Source organism: Festucalex cinctus, chromosome 18, assembly GCF_051991245.1.
Source record: "Festucalex cinctus isolate MCC-2025b chromosome 18, RoL_Fcin_1.0, whole genome shotgun sequence".
Taxonomy (NCBI): Eukaryota; Metazoa; Chordata; class Actinopteri; order Syngnathiformes; family Syngnathidae; genus Festucalex; species Festucalex cinctus.
Window position 1 is genome coordinate 21,245,228 of NC_135428.1, and position 17,524 is coordinate 21,262,751.

General features: G+C 47.3%; 1 protein-coding gene across 3 annotated transcripts in view; it reads left to right on the forward strand.

Moving 5' to 3' along the window:
* LOC144006685 (sialate:O-sulfotransferase 1-like) overlaps window positions 1–17,524 on the forward strand; it is a 236,931-nt gene that overhangs the window by 164,893 nt on the left and 54,514 nt on the right. The window contains exon 12 of one of the 3 annotated variants that reach the window (XR_013279901.1): window positions 16,995–17,491. The exons of 1 other annotated variant lie outside the window; for it this stretch is intronic. The gene's annotated coding sequence lies outside the window, so the exon portion shown is untranslated. Of the gene's footprint in view, window positions 1–16,702; window positions 16,723–16,994; window positions 17,492–17,524 lie in introns of those variants that run through there. One more of the 3 variants, XR_013279904.1, reaches the window with a different exon arrangement.

Sequence of the window (17,524 nt, forward strand, 5' to 3'; positions counted from 1 at the left end):
CCTCCAACGGCTGGCCTTCCCCATACGCAGGCGCGTACTGACCGAGCTGCAACACCTGAACTCGGACAGCTGCCCAGCAAACCAACCTTGGCGAGAATCAACCTCGCCGGATCGCCGACCAATCAAGGCACGAGCCGCGCAACTACGCCAGGCCCGCGAGCGGCTTTCCCGTGCTCACCTGTGGAATAAACTTTTTTTTTTATTTTATTTTCTTGCCTTTTTGGAACGAACATTGACTATTTTTCCCCCTTCTTTTTGAAGACCTTTCTGCTCGTTCGACGCAACTCCCATTCTCGTAAGTGCGCTTGATTCCTAGCTCGGCGTATCCACTGCGTGCAACTTACGTTTGAAACATATCACAGATCTGGCAGGTCAAATTTCTCTTTTCCCTTGTTTCCTCATTCATTTGCATTCCTTCCTTATTTTCATTCGCTTTATTTTGTTTCTTTTCTTCTGACGGTAGAATAGTTAGATAGGCAGTACTTTGATTCTGTAGTGTAGCAATCGTGAATAAATGCATGTTTTATGAACTGTATTCCGCCTAAGTCATCTGTGTTTCCGAGTGGATTATTATTCTTTTGTTAGTACAACGAACCACTGAATATCGAGTGTGGCGACTTTAGATTATCAATGGCTGATGAAAGAAGGATTTTGGTCGTTGTTTGCTCCTGGTAACCCAAAGCAAAAACAACGTGGTGCCCCAGAGGTTATCGAGGTAAATACAATTTACCTCTGTAACGTCCAGATTATTAATTCGTCCAAAAGACGACCCAATTATCGCTACATAATGGTGCCGGCCGTGTGAGGCTACAAAACATAAGAAGATCCACTCGAAAATACAAGACTTTGGACGTGAAAAGTAAAACACATTTCACGTAGTGTACCTAATCATTTGTCTCTGTGTAAGAAGGTAAACATTTCTTCTTACATAGAACTGCACTGACTTTCCCCTTCAGCTTTGAATCGAGCGTCTGTTAAGCCGCCATATTGCGTGTGTCACCACCGCAGTGGCTTGCGATAAGTAAACGAGAGTAACAGGATTGATTGTTGGAAGATAAGTAAGAGCCGGTCACCGTTTGAGGAAATAGTGGCTTGTATTTGAAAACGTACGTGATAGAGCTCGAGTTGTGCAACTTTTAGATTTCAGCTGGCTGAATTTGAAGTTGTTTGTCTTTGTGTTGTTGTGTTTCCGGAAATTGTGGGAAGTCAGGTGACAGCCTACGTGCGTCGCTTTGACCCGACTCGAGTTACGTGCTTCGGAGTAGCTAACCGCGAGCAACGTAAACGACGTCCGAGTCACTTTCCCCCGTGTTCCTCCTACACCTAGCTTGTGGGAGAAGTTTGAGTCGTGACTGAGCTTTTGTAGCCGCCGACTCAAAGTTTCAGCTCGTGGCGAGCGGATTAACAGAGCGCTAAGACGTTAGCTGCTTACCTGTACCGTGTACGCATTTCCACAAGGTGGCGCCATAGTCCTTGTGAAGAGCTGTGTGGCTCGTGGAGGCGTGGTTGAGTACCTCCCCCTCCCTTCTCGTTGGCGAGTTTGAGCCACGCCTGCAGACGCCCCGAAGGGGAGTGAGTCCTGCAGGCTGTCAGCTGTCAGTCAGTGTTTGGAGTGACACAGATCACTCGAGCTTGCTCCACTGTCAATAGACAACTGACGCCCCCCACTGCTGCTTTAACGCCGGTGTTCCTTGCTCCGCGATAATTCTGATTCAATGTCACTTCACATTGCTTTTTGAATTGTTTTCCGTGTCGAGCGTTGTACTTAGTGATTGTCGTCACTGTTAGTACGCAAGGATAATAAAAAAATTATCCACGTCCGATTAAACGCAGTTGTAGGCTTAATTGACTGCTTGCGTTTAACGATTATAGTAATAGCCACCGCATTCTAGTCTTTTACGCTGCTTAGCGTGAGAGCAATTACGGTTGCATCAACAAAACATACTGCTGGGTCAAATTAATATAAAGGAACTATTTACACTGTTGTGTTTTTCTCTTTTTTCTCTTTTTTTCATATTCCCTCTTATCCAGTTTCATACTAGGCTAACTAGCTGTATTCTCGACTTAACATTCTACTTAATTTAGGGTTTTGTGTTTGTTTAGTTGATTTGGTAGACCTAGTATTATTATTATTATTTTCTTCCCTTTTATTTGTTTTTCTTCTCATTTGTATCCATTATTTTTAATTTTGTTGTTTTTGTTTGTTCTTTTGTTTTTGTTTTTCGGTTGGGTCTAGTTAATAAGAAGGTGTGAGTTCGAATGAGCTATTATTAGAGAGGCAGCTCTAATATTTCTGTATAGTTTTGCAATTTTTGGTGTCCCAAACCCGGTCCACAAGACATTTGCATAAACTGTACTGACACTGTAATCAGTCATTTGACTAAGACTATTAACCCCTTTTAAATTTATTTTCCCCTTTTTTTTTGCTTTGTTGTTTATTTAATTTAATTTTAATTTTAACTTTTAACTCGACTTCCAAAAAAAAATAAAAAAATAAAAAAAAAATTAAATTTTTTTTTTTTGATTTAGCTTTTGGGATTGACCGCTGTAACATTTCAGTTACTCTGTCCCTCATTTAAGCTATTCTTTGCTGAGTGAATCAAGTTGAAGTTAGTATTATTAATTTTTTTATTTTTCTTTATTTATTATTTTATTTTTGTTGCTGTTTGTTTTTGTTTGTTTTGATAACTGGAATTGATTTTTCACAACTATAGTGTAAGCTGTGGGTTGCATAACCCACTATAAATCTTTTGCTTTTGTGGCAATTTCCCTTTTGATAATTTGAACCCAGTGTGTATTGTTGACGATAATACTTGATAGCGGTAGTTCGCTAACTGCGTACGCTAATTAACTAACTATTAAACGCTAGTATAAGTTGATAGTCTAAAAGCTATTGCCAATATGGCAGCACACCGAGAGACTCCCAGCCCCTGTGAGAGCTTAGAGACCTTAGCTCAACTGGTGCAGGAGCTGACCAAGGACTTCTTACCTGGATACGCTGAGTCTATTAGGGATGCGGATGTCAATACGCTACATGATAACCTCGCACAGCTCATGAGTGACGCTGAGACGAAAGCCCCAAAGGACAAGTCACTCATTCGAATGCTCGGATGTCTGACTTTGAACCTTGCCGCGCAGTTGAAGCTGAGCGATGCCGAGGACTGTCAAGTGAAACACCAACTTGACATGGCACGACAGCAGAGCCGTGACGCCACGGCACAGCTTGAAGCCGCCCACGACCGAGTGAAGGTCATGGAGACCCAGCTGGATGACGTTAAAGCGCAGCTGGATGAGGCAGAAGCCCGCGCAGATGCGGTGCTAGCCGAAAATCTGGGCAGTGATGCAGATGAGTCTGCTTCCACTGACGACTCCCATCAAAAGATTGGTGAGTTAACCCAAGCTCTCGCGTCCGCCGAAGAGACGAATCGAGAGCAAGAACAACTGCTGAGATCTGCGGCAAATGAAATTCACAAACTAAAAGCAGAGGTGACTGACTTGACTGAACGACCGTCAAAAGACCAACTTCGGCTAGCAGAAGCTAATTACTTTCGGGTGAGTTCGTCGCTAGCTCAGTCAACCGATGAAGTGAAGCGCCTCCAAGTTCAGGTACAGACCTTTAGGGAGGAACGTAATGCCGAAGTGGACTGCTCATATGACCTGCGAACCAAATTAGCATTGACTGAAGCCGAGGTTACCCGCCTCCGACAATGCCAGCAGGAATATGAGACAGAGTTAGCTCATATTAAACATGAGTTACAACGCGCGCAGCAGTTGCATGAGGTCTCCCGAGGAGCCTCCCGGCCGGGAGCTCCACCCCCGCACAGACCTCCTGATCCCAGAGCCACAGCACCACAGCTCAAACTGCCACCTGAGTCCGGAACCGCCTGGAGTACGCCGCCAGTGACCACCGCCGCTTTAGGCCTGGCACCTCCAATGGCCGCCTCCCCACACGCTTTCGGGCCATCAGGTGATGACAGTTTCCAACGTGGACCCATGTCGACTCCCCCGTTGGAGGGACAAATGGGCGTGGCCTGGAAAGATTTGGACAAGCTGGCTCGAAATATAGCCAAATTCGAACCGAAACCAGGGGGGTCCCACAACACAACAGAGTACTTGAAAGACATCAACTATCATCTCCAGAGGTTCCCAATGGCAACCGTGGAAGATAAGTTGTACTTGATCAAAATGACGTCCAGCCGAGCAGTCAACAGACTGCTGGAACGGCAGCCCGCTGATGCGTTGTCTGACCCCTTGGCACTGCACCAAGCCATCTCACGCGAGTTTGACGGTTCTCCTGGGTTGTCGGGCATGGAAGTCGCCATGTTCGTCAAACAGGGAAAGCAGGAGGCTCCTCAGGCTTTCTATAGTCGTCTTCGCGATGCCTATTTTGGGACTCGTAACGAGCCCAACATGGAGGAAGATCCTGGTTTTAAAACGTTGTTTGTCGAAACCTCCAACAAAACCTTAACCACTACTTGGGACTGGCTTTGTGTCCTGAGACACTGAATAGCTCGCAGCTACGTGACTTAGCAGCTAGGGGATATGCAAAGCTAAAATTATCCGCCCCTAAGGTAGGCGACGCAGGAATTTATAAAGTGGACGTGGGTCCTCCTTCAGAGCTGGAGGGAGCTTGCTCCTTTGCTCCGAGGGAAGACCAGACTAAATCAAAAAAGTCAAAACAGTCCCACGCCCCGCGAAACCGGAAACCGCGCTCCAAAACCGACTACTCGCGTGACGAGAAATCGGACGGAGAAAAGCAAGCTGACGACCGCCGGCGCTCCAAATTTGCTAAAGGTAAGCCCGATTCGCGCTATCATCCAAAACGTGATAAAGTCGAACGCGCGCCAGCAACCGATTACTGCCGCAAGTCCCAGAACCGCCAAGTCGACTCCGAGACTGACCACAACGCAGTTGCCGACGGCATATGGAAGGCACTCCTGAAATTGTCAAAAGACTCGTCAAAAGACCCGCCTTTATGACTAACCGACGGCCGGATGCCCACTGAAGTGACCCACCAGCAGAGGTCACCAGAGGGGCCTCCAGTAGCCGACACTCAGACACCTACTAAACTGCCTTCTGACTCAACAATATTGGTACTGCAGGCTGATCCAAATACAGCAGACCCGCATGTATCGCGATCAACCGATGACGTGAGACCGTTCCAACAGCTTTTAGGTGATCTCACCACCAGGGGGATAGCTCGTAAATTCTACCTGAGCGTCACCCTGGAGCGAGCTCTAACCTACGAAGCCCTTGTAGATCCCGCCGCAGACATCACGGTGATGTCCAACACGGTGTTCGAACGACTCCGCGCCGCGTCACAAGCTAATAGTCGACCGCTCCACCTACGGCGGTGCCCACTCACCGTTAGCGCCTTCTCACCTACTAACACAAAGCTGGAATCTGTCGCAATGGTACACTGGTCTATTGGCCCCATGGAATTCATCCATCCAGTCTATGTGGGACCCATTGAGTCATTCCCCCTTCTTATTGGCCAAGACCTGTTGTTCCGCTTCCAAACCATCATAGACTACCAGAGACTCCAGATTTGGGCCCAGGTGCGGCAGACCCTGCCGACATTTCCTTCGGGCCCTGACCAGGCTCAGCTCTGCACTGTGACTCGGGCGCAGCCACCCCACGGGGAAGCAGACGCCCCCACAGGGAGCTGGGACACCACTCAGTCCAAGGCAGGACCCCTCGCGTCCCCGACAAAGGACCGGCTGAGAAGCCATGACACCTTCCTTTGTGACCTTGACCCACCACCGCCTGATGCAGGGTACGCCCCACGCATCATCGGAGGTGTCCACGTGCAAGGTGCACCTGTTCTTGACGCTGTCCTCGCCTTGTGGGCTGACAAATCAGCCATTTCTGCAGCATTCGCTGACAACTTGCGAGATCTCGACCCGAACATTCTTTTCGTCTCCAAGTCTTGCCGGTTTCCGTTGAACACGGAACCTCCTCTTACAATAACTGCAGTGGGCGTGTGCGCCTTAAACCTTCAGTGGAAGCAGCACTCACTGACCCACTACTTCTTGGTTGTCCCGGACGCGCCTCACACCCTTTTCGTGGGTGCAGATTTGCTTGTTCGTCTTGCCGTCCAGGTGGACACCATCAACAACGTGCTGTGGTCCCTCACCAACTCGGAACCTCTAGCTTGTGTTCCCAGTCTTCCGAACATGAAGTCCGGGCAGACCATCCCAGATGCTTGTGAAGTCTTAAACGAGGATGAAGTGATCGCTCCGGCGACCACGATCAACATTCCGGTTCGCTTGGTGGTGCGAGCTAACCAGGTCTTGAATGCTAGCTCCGCTTTCTTTCAACCTTCATCGGAATTCATGAACCTGTCGTTACTCTTGGAGGCCACGCCCATCGTGGACGCCTCCCTCACCACTCTGATCTTGGTTCACAACCCCCTTTCGTACGACGTTCGCATACCAAAAGCGACCCGTCTGGGCCTGCTCATCCGTTCCGACTTCCACGACTTCACTCTAACGGTGCCTGTGGTTGGACACATCCCATCTGACTTGTTCTTGACTGAAGACACCGGTGGCCGAAGACTCACCAGGCCATCTCAGCTTGTTACGGTCAACCCTGCCGGTCCCACCAACGATGAAGACATCGTCCGGGTGGACCTGGGGACAGACCAACAACTGGTGATTTATGCCTTGAGCGCGTTGCCTCCAACGCCCTCTAGCATTTCCTCTGGAAACCCAGAGACACCTCAACCAACCACGACTCCAAATGGGGACCTTCAACCGCACCCAGAGTTCGAGGCGCACCTCCAAGAAGTTCTGCACCACGCCGACGCGCTCCGGTCCGAACAGGACCGCGAACGTTTTTGCGCACCGTGTTAATGAAATACACACCCTCTTTTGCCAAGGACTCCTTGGATTGCGGGTTGACGGCACTACATGTAGTCCGCATCCCGACTCAGCCCGGCGCTCCTCCAACTTTCGTGCGCCAGTACAAGATTCCGATAGCTTCTTACGAACCAGTACAGAAGACTATCGACGCCATGCTGAAAAAGAGCATCATTCGCCCCTGTAACAGCACCTATTCGGCTCCATTGTGGCCAGTCTTGAAGCCAAACGGCACATGGAGACCAACCATTGACTATCGCAAACTGAACCAACAGGTTCCTCTTTCGCGATGGCCCATGACACAACTTGAACAGGAACTTCCCAAGGTTTGAGATGCCAAATTCTTCACCACCATCGATGTGGCTTCGGGGTTCTGGACGATCCCAGTAGACCCCAGGGATCAATACAAGTTGGCATTCACCTTTGGCAACAAACAGTACACTTTCAACCGGTGTCCATTCGGCTACGCCAACTCGCCAGCCGAATTTAACATCTTCCTCAACAAGGCTTGCCCTGACGCCGCCGCCAGGGGCAACCTAATTTATGTCGATGACATTATGATGAGGAGCTCCTCTTTGGATGACCACTTGATGGAAATCGACCACGTTCTCGGACAGCTGTCTTCTGCAGGTGCCAAACTGTCCCTCCTGAAAGGTCAGTGGTGTCGCACGAAGGTCAACTACGTGGGGATCTTGGTTGGGCCGAATGGGATTGAACCACAATCCAGCCGTATTCAAGGCCTTCTTGACATCAAAACCCCCACCGATGTGTCAAAATTGCGCAGCTTCCTTGGCGTGTGCAACTATTCGCGCCAGTTCATTGAACACTTTGCTGACATAGCACGCCCTCTTACTAACCTGCTGAAGAAAGATACGCCCTTCAATTGGGGTGACGAACAAAACAACGCGATGAATATGCTAAAACAAAAGCTGGGCTCCGCCCCCTGTCTCACGTACCCCGATAGCAACAAGGAATTTTTCTTGGAAGCAGGATTCTCCGACCATTGTTTGAGTGCGGGTCTATACCAAATGTACGACCAGGATAAACGCGTCGTGGCGTACGCCAGTAAAACGTTGAACGGCCCCGAGTTGAAATACTCCGACTGCGAAAAAGCCCTGCTTTCCACAGTATGGGCAATCAAACATTTCTTAAACTACATTGGATGCCAAAAAGTAACGATTGATACTAACCATCATCCGGTGACTTTTCTTAACAACCAACGCATTCGAGACGGCGTCGTAACGAACGCGCGCATTGCCGGCTGGCTTATGGCGTTACAAAGTTACGATGTTCGAGTCCGGTACACGAAAAACGCAAAGTTACCACTGGGTACCGATCTAGCAATTTGCCAGAACTGTGTGTCAACTTCCCCGACCCCGCCGACAGACGTCGCCGTGGCACCGGTGCCGGAATTCACGCGTCACCGCTATTTTGAGGAACATGTCTGCAAAGACATGCCTACAGCTTACGTGGATGCCTGCTCTTACCACCACCAAACCCAGCTGCAGGCTAGGGTGGGCATCGCTTGGGTCAACGACACACCATGCAAACCACTGCAATTCCAATTGGGCCCCCACTCTTCTCAATATGCGGAAATCGCTGGCATCCTGATTACACTCAAATTGGCAGTTGAACAGGGTGTCACGGTGCTGGTTATCTGCACTGACTCAAACTATGCCCGCCTCGCCTTCACCTGTCATCTACCGGTGTGGCGTCGAAATGGTTTCCTTACGTCAGCAAAGAAACCCGTTAAACACCGCGACCTCATTTTGACATGCGACCATTTGGTTTCCTCCAATGATATGCATGTCTATTGGAAAAAGGTCCGGGGACACTCAAAAGTCCCAGGACCTGACAAACATTTTAACGACCTAACGGACACGTTAGCCAAACAAGGGGCCCTCAACGGGACTCCTTGGACATTTAATACAGCTTGGCTGTTGCCCTCACGGGTTAACTCAGACAGGGGAACCCACTTCACAGCCGAGGTAATGCAACAACTTTGGCAAATGCTCGGAATCAAGGCCCAGTTGCATATTAGCCATCACCCGCAGTCATCAGGACAGGTGGAGCGGACTAATCGCACCGTGGTAAATTTGCTGAAAAAGTTTGTTGTTTCCAACCATCGGGACTGGGACACCCGACTCCCACTGATCCTCATGGCGATTCGAGCCACCCCTCACGAATCCACAGGGGTGGCCCCCTTTGAAATGATGACCGGACAGCGAATGACGCTCCCCCTGCACCTGATGTACCAGCCAGGAGAAACAAACCTAGCCACGGCATACACGGCCTCCCAGTACGTGGAGGACTTGCAAGCCCACCTCCGAGCCACGTTTGCATTTGCTCAACAACAGCTTAAACAAAGTGTAGAAGGTCAGAAACCCTACTACGATAGGAAAGCCTCACGAACCGAGTTCGAAATAGGTGATCGAGTATGGTACTACTTGTTCGCGCAACCAAATGCTAATACTCCGCGTGCCCAGAGGGGCATCGCCCGGAAATTTCTTCCCCGGTGGTCAGGACCATACGAAATCGTCGACAAACTGTCACCCGTCGCCTATCAAATTAGGATGAATAAAGGACGTCAGGGGGACCAACTGAGGTGGGTCCACCGAAATCAGATCAAAAGTCACTGCGGTTTTGCACGTCTGGGAACGCGATCGAGCGAATCTCAGGACCAGCATACGCGCGAAACTGACAAAGGGGGGTCACCAGCTGACTCCGAGTCAGCGACCCAACCGACACCCTCGACAGACGCGCCAAACTCCGTCGACCGACCTAGCTGACTACGATGTTTAAAAGTATCAGGCGTGCAAAAGGGGGGTCAACACCCCGCTGCACCTACCAAACCCCTAAGTGATACCACACCGAGCGACGCTAATCCGCTTGTCTTTGTTGGTTGCTAGAGGATGGTGTGATATGATGACGACCCTGATGTTGTGCATGACCGCTGTGGTGAGTTGGCCAGAAACGGTTGAACCCGGACGTGCAGCACAAATTGCCTTGATTGAATAACCAGGATTGCTTACGAATGACTGCGTGAAGTTAGCATACTGTGTTTTTCTACTTATTTGCAGACGCTTGGTGCAACACTTAAGGATACGGTCCTAGCTGTAACACCGATAGCATTATGCAGAACTAGACTAGACAACTATAAAACGATTTGCAACTTGAATTCAAAAGATTATGTACACTCAAGGTGTTATAATACTTATGAATGGTATGCTGCGTGAAATCAGTTTTTGCTAGCTATAAAAAGCTCCCCCGTACTTAAGGCCTTCAAAAGCAGGTCAGAGTACTCTTTTTAAAAGCGTTAGCGAGTCTAGCTAATCTAACTTAGCCCCTTTGCCTTCCTTCCCTTAGTCTAGCGCGACTGCCGAGGATACTCTGATTTTTTTTTCCTTTCATTTCTTTTTCTCCCCTCCTCCTTTTTTTTCCCCCCTTTTCCTTCAGTTATTCTTGGATAGCGCACGACTTTTTGGGTGTTTAATTACGCTATAGGAAGATGCGATAGCTAAGTACCTAGCAACGATAGTGTCGCGCTAACCGACCTAAGACTTTTTTTTGACGAACACCCCCAGGGGTGGAGATTTGCACCGACACGCAGGTGCCTGAGACAACCTCCCCATCTTTATAAGAGAGCTATGGCCTGAGTATAGTCCCGGGTTTTTGAGTTTTAGAAGGCGAAAGCCTCTTCTTCGTTCTCTCTCTCTTCTTTAATTTGCTGTTCGTTCCCCTAGTTACTCATTATATGATACTAGCCTTATAGCCTTAGGAAAGTTTTCTTCCTTTTCTTTTGTTTGGAATTTCGCGTCTTGCGTCTTTCCCAGGCCCGCGCCTGTTTTGGGACCCGAGTCCCTCAGTCAGCTGACACAGCACCAAGTTAGACACACACTGTTAACTGAATACACATAGAGACACCTTGAAAACACACAGACATACCCTGCATACACATAACCAGGCAGAGGTTAGAGAAAAGTTGCACCAGTGGTATGTCTTGAGTGTTGCAGCAGAGCGTGAGTGGGACTCCGGCCGTCTGACCGTGGCCTGGACCCTGGCCACGCATCATCTGGACCCGTCAACCTGGACATCCTGAAGATTCATCCCGCTTGACGAAGGGGGGTCTGTAACAACTATTGCCTAAGTTCCACTCTACCCTCTAATTTTTTTTTTAAGTTTGCTTCTCCTAAAGCAAATTCTCTGCAGTGCATGAATATTCCACTGCCCAGACAGGATCCAAGCCTGGTCAGCTCCACAGGTGGTCACCCAGCCACCAACAAAACTCTTTTGAAGCCGCTGACCAGGTGACAAAGGAATTTATGCGTCTGCCGAAGGAGTGTATTCAAGCAGTCTTCTCGGAGCCCGAACAAATGGCTCCAATGGTTTGGAATACACAAATGACCGATCAAAGGAATGTTCATGACTTCTTATCAATCACAAAAGGATGTTCTGGCGTCTCGCCCCTCCTGGAACGTCTAGATGGAGCAACAACACCTCCAAGTGGTGAAACTTGGAACTATCCTTAGTGACAATTCACATAAGTAACCGCATTTTACACATTTATACCATGATAATTCTTGACAGACAACTGAACTACGAATGATTCATGTTATATCTTTGTGTGTATGAACATCCTATTTCATTTGTACTCCATAAAGAATGAAAGATAATCAATATCTCTCAGTTCAGTCAGATTAGACAGGTAGAAGTTACCTCACAAGTTAGTTTATGATGCATTAATTACGATGTGTGTTAAACGGGTTGTGTGGGAAAACTGATTTGCCAGACTGACCAAATTTAATGCCAAATTATTAATCTCTTTAATAATTTTCCTCTTAAAGTCTGCCCCACCCAGAGACTTTAAAAGGATGAGCAGCCCTCTGCTCACTCTCTTGCTTCTTCTTCCGCTCTCCCGCCTCTTCCAAAAACTCGGTTGCACGACCTGCAAGTGGCCCAGCCTGCTGCGAACTCTTTGTTCCAAGAAACTTGCCAACCACGTGGCCCTTTTCTTTTCTGGCAGGATCCGTTAACAAGAGCGGATCCTCGCTCCACGCCACGCCAAAGCAGGTGCAAACTGCAACGCTGACTAAAGACTCTTTTGTTTTTTGTTTTTTTGTTTTTTGTTTGTTTTTTTCACCATCGGTGCTTGCCCGCCCGACTCCGCGGCCCCCGGCGTAAACTTGCAACGTAGCGCCGGGCTCCAGGTTGTGCACCTAAGCCGCGCACCTCACGTGCTATTCGGTGGCGCTCCGCCGCAGTGCCAACGCACCTCCAACGGCTGGCCTTCCCCATACGCAGGCGCGTACTGACCGAGCTGCCACACCTGAACTCGGACAGCTGCCCAGCAAACCAACCTTGGCGAGAATCAACCTCGCCGGATCGCCGACCAATCAAGGCACGAGCCGTGCAACTACGCCAGGCCCGCGAGCGGCTTTGCCCTGCTCAAATGTGGAATAAACTTTTTTTTTTAATTTTATTTTCTTGCCTTTTTGGAACGAACATTGACTATTTTTCCCCCTTCTTTTTGAAGACCTTGCTGCTCGTTCGACGCAACTCCCATTCTCGTAAGTGCGCTTGATTCCTAGCTCGACGTATCCACTGCGTGCAACTTACGTTTGAAACATATCACAGATCTGGCAGGTCAAATTTCTCTTTTCCCTTGTTTCCTCATTCATTTGCATTCCTTCCTTATTTTCATTCGCTTTATTTTGTTTCTTTTCTTCTGACGGTAGAATAGTTAGATAGGCAGTACTTTGATTCTGTAGTGTAGCAATCGTGAATAAATGCATGTTTTATGAACTGTATTCCGCCTAAGTCATCTGTGTTTCCGAGTGGATTATTATTCTTTTGTTAGTACAACGAACCACTGAATATCGAGTGTGGCGACTTTAGATTATCAATGGCTGATGAAAGAAGGATTTTGGTCGTTGTTTGCTCCTGGTAACCCAAAGCAAAAACAACGTGGTGCCCCAGAGGTTATCGAGGTAAATACAATTAACCTCTGTAACGTCCAGATTATTAATTCGTCCAAAAGACGACCCAATTATCGCTACAGAGGTGACATTCCATGTCCCAAGAGCCAGCTTCTGTAGCCGGGGGTCGGTCCGCCAAGGTCTCCTCCCTTGGCTGCCACCCAGCCTGCACTGCACCCGACCCCTTTGGCCCCTCCCACCGGTGGTGAGCCCGTGGGAAGGGGGACCCACGTTGCCTCTTCGGGCTGTGCCCGGCCGGGCCCCATGGGTACAGGCCCGGCCACCAGGCGCTAGCCAGCGAGCCCCGCCTCCAGGCCTGGCTCCAGAGGGGGGCCCCGGTGACCCACGTCCGGGCGAGGGAAACGTCTATCCAAAGTTTATGTTCGTCATAAGGAGTCTTCTGAGCCGTGCTTAGTCTGGCCCCTCACCTAGGACCTGTTTGCCATGGGTGACCCTACCAGGGGCATAAAGCCCCAAACAACATAGCTCCTAGGATCATTGGGACACGCAAACCCCTCCACCACGTTAAGGTGCCGGCTCACGTAGGGGACTGGAGGGGCCCTCAGTACCTGTCAACGATAAAAACAACAACCCACACCCCTTCACCCAAAGTCATCTGGCAGAGCAACAATAAAAACAATCTTAAACACATAAAATACCCATACTGTCAAAAGAAAAACAAAAAAACTATTAATATTAAACAAAGAATCTAAACAGTTAAAAATATTCAATAAATGGAAGGGCTCCGCGCGGCAACACTTCGCCTGTGTCGGTCCCAACAGTTCAGCCAACCCAGGTCGCCGCCCAAACAGGAGGGGAAGTTGTCAGGAAGGTAACGTTGTTTAAAATCCAGTTTTAAGATGATAAAAAGCCAAGACAACAGTATGACCCGGAGTAGTGCCACACGGAGCGCACAATGGCAAGGTGACGGCGTGGGGAGGAGATACCCAGCGCGGCTCCACAATTAATGGCTGCAGGAAGCGCCGCGCACCCACCCAGACACCAGGGAACAGTCACGCTCCAACATATACCACGTTGCTTCACTTGGGTCCAACACCACCCGCACAAAGACCACGTCAGCGCACGCGTCACGTCTGTCAACTCCGTAAAGGAGGAAAAGGAAGTGGAAGAGAGGCAGACTGGTGCTGCGCTGACCTATTTATAGGCACCTGCTTAATTAGAGGCACTCTGCCCCCTTGTGGTAAGGTGCATCTCTATTCTGCCACATATAGTTTTACTTTCTGATTTACTTGCTTGGTGCTTGTTGGCTAACTCTAAAGTGATTTGCGCACTTTGCAGAGCCAAATTCAAATAGCCTATTAGCAGGGTTGTGGAATCCAGGTCCAGAAAGTACAAACCCTGCCACAGATTGGATTTAGCCACAGGTGCTTCTACTTAACTGGCAGATAAACAAGCTCATTGAAGCACCTGTGGCTAAACTAAAATCAAACTGTTTCAGGGTTTGTCCTGTCTGGACCTGGATTCCCCAACACTGCATATTAGTTGTATCCCTTTGACGTATCTTCTCAGTGCAAAAATTCCCTGCTCAAGTTACCTCTACGGGGCCTCGCACACCAGTGCTCATGAGCAGTACTAGGGGTGGGAGAAAAAATCTATATCGCAATACAGTGGTACCTCTACTTATGAAATTAATTGGTTCTGCAAGAAAGTTCTTAAGTAGAAAATTTTGTAAGTAGAGATGCATTTTCCATGTAAATGCCTTAATCCGTTCCAAGCCTCCCAAAATTCAGACATAAATGTTTTATAAAGCATAAAAATGCATCAAAACATGTAACAAATACATGTTACAATTAGATTATTGCACAATAAATGAGAGTTGTGCATAATGTAAAAAACAAAGAACAGAGTAACAAATAAAAATGATGGTCATTTACCTTTTAAACTGCTGTCCTCATCGTTTTTTGCCCTCTTTGGTTCATGTTCTCCTCTCTCAGAAGTGTTGTTGTTTTTTTGTTTTTTGTTTTTTGTTTTTTTGCCTGGTGTTTTGGAAAGAACTGATCCATGGATGTTTTTTTATTTTTTATTAAACAATCCTTCGGAAATGTCCAAGGCAAACATCATCTTAGTGAGCAAACGCCCGACAGGTGAACACTTTTTCTGGGCGATTCTTTTAAACTAATTCTGAAACTTCATGGAAACTTCTGGTATGGCGAGGCATCTTTTTAAAAAAAAATGGCCCGTCTCGTCGCAATTGAACGATGCACAAACATCTAGTATTTACGCTCAGAGGTACCTATGGTAGGAAATAGCCATATCCAAAAGTATGCTGCGTTCCGTAATGTATTTTTACCTTTCGTATCTAGAAATTTCTTTCGTAACAAGAGGCAATATTTTCCCGTTGAGGCGTTTCGTAACTCGAAAATTTCGTATGAAGAGACGTTCGTAAGTAGAGGTTCCACTGTATATTGTTGCGCTCTCTATTGCAATAAATTATCGATACACTAACGGTAGATATCGACGTATTGTGTCCAGTTGTGCAGAGTTAATTTAGAAATGTTTATACACTTTATTTTGTGTCTTGTACAATGTTTACAGTTAAAAGGCTCAGAGGCAGTGAAGCACTATGCAGAACTTTGTACATTGTACAAAGTTTTGACATTGAATAAATGCATAATTAGACATTTTCCAGGCGGCACGGGTCGAGTGGTTAGCACGTCCGCTTCCCAGTTCTGAGGTCTCCGGTTCGAGTCCAGGCTCGGACCTTCCTGGGTGGAGTTTGCATGTTCTCCCCGTGCCCGCGTGGGTCTTCTCCGGGTACTCCGGTCTCCTCCCACATTCCAAAGACATACATGGCAGGTTAATTGGGCGCTCCGAATTGTCCCTAGGTGTGCGTGTGAGTGTGGATGGTTGTTCGTCTCTGTGTGCCCTGCGATTGGTTGGCAACCAGTCCAGGGTGTCCCCCGCCTACTGCCCAGAGCCAGCTGAGATAGGCGCCAGCAGCCCCCGCGACCCTTGTGAGGAATAAGCGGTCAAGAAAATGGATGGATGGATGGATGGATATATATATATATATATATATATATATATCACATATTGTGATATCTTGCTAAAAAAAAATTGACAACATATCAAAAATCGTAGATATCGTGTATCGTTATATTATCGATATCGTGAGCCAAATATCGTCACAGTATCGAATCGTGGTTTACCCGTATCGTCCCACCCCTAATATATACATACACGTAATTACAAAATTTGAAGCAAAAATAAATTTGAAAAGTGTGGTGCGCATTTGTATTATTCAGCTCTCAGTATTCTTATTCCCCTAAATTCACTCCAAAAATGGGAAACATATGGCACAACTGCAAACCTACCAAGACATGAATGTCCGCCTAAGCTGACAGTGAGTGAGGAGAGGCACTGGTCGTCAGAGAAGCAGACAAGAGGCCCATGTTCACTTTATTCACCTAAAATTTTCAAAACTATGTATCATTTCCTTTCCACTTCAAATTAACTACTTTATGTTGGTCGAGCACATAAAATCTCAATTTAGAAAAATAAACTGTTAAGTCATAGGGTATATGTGATCTAACCATACCATTCTGATTATGGGCAATCGGGCTAAAAATAACATATAGCTTACCACCCACACTGAAAACCCCCCCCCCGAAAAAACAAACCAAAAAAAACAAACAAAAAAAACTCATACTCACACACGCACACACACCCCTGCAAAAACTTTCACACAATTCAAAAAAACTCTTCCATACAAAGTTCTCATATTGTTCAAAGCCCTCTCTTACTAAAACAAATCCTCGCCCAGAGAAAACCAAAACCATTTTTTTACAATGCGGTTGCTGTCGTTTTTTGTTTGTTTGTTTTTTTACTTTTCTCATGTCTCACTAGGTGGCGCCAGAGCTCATTTTGTTGCGAAACTACCCACAGCCGTTCCCATCCCATCAAACGCAGTTTTGGGAATGACCAGACATTGGCACGTGCTTTTTGATTTACTGAAATTAATGAATGGATGCATGGATGGAAGGATATTGTCATTGGGGTAATCTAACTTCTAGATTCTCAGAAATGAACATGGTTTTGAGTTTATTGAAGTAAATGCACGGATCCAAACGTAAGATACAGCAGCAGGTCTGTCTCTCCTCCAGTGGATGTGCTAACAGGTATGTGTGCTTGTGTGCAGGCACCAGTGAGCCCGTGAAGGACAAAGACATCTGTACACAGTCCCATTCTTGTAATGACACTGCAACAAGAGAAAGCATGCACGCTTGCCTGGCTGCATCTTTTGCTATGTGAGACTGTGAAAGATGAAAAGTGTACATATTTGTATATGGAGCCTCGGTGCTCTGGGAATTGTTATGACGTCCTGAAATCGGAATTGATTGAAGAGACAGTGAGTGCTTCAGGTGTGCAAGTATTTTACCAAATTTATTTAACTGGTCCGAAAATAATTTTTGACTTGTTTTTAAAAAAAATTGCTGCTCAGTTGTTAATATGTCACGATAGACGCTTTACTTTCCCTCCGCTGCTCTTGTCCCCCACTTATTGTGTGTCAAGCACGCTATACGTCTAGCGGTGCTGACAGGTGGGCCCCACCTCAGACAGACGTACGGCTTACCAAAAATGCCAACATTATAAATAAATGTGAAAATTATTCAAAAATTAAATACAAAAATAACTATAAATAAAAACAACAAAATATATAGATATACA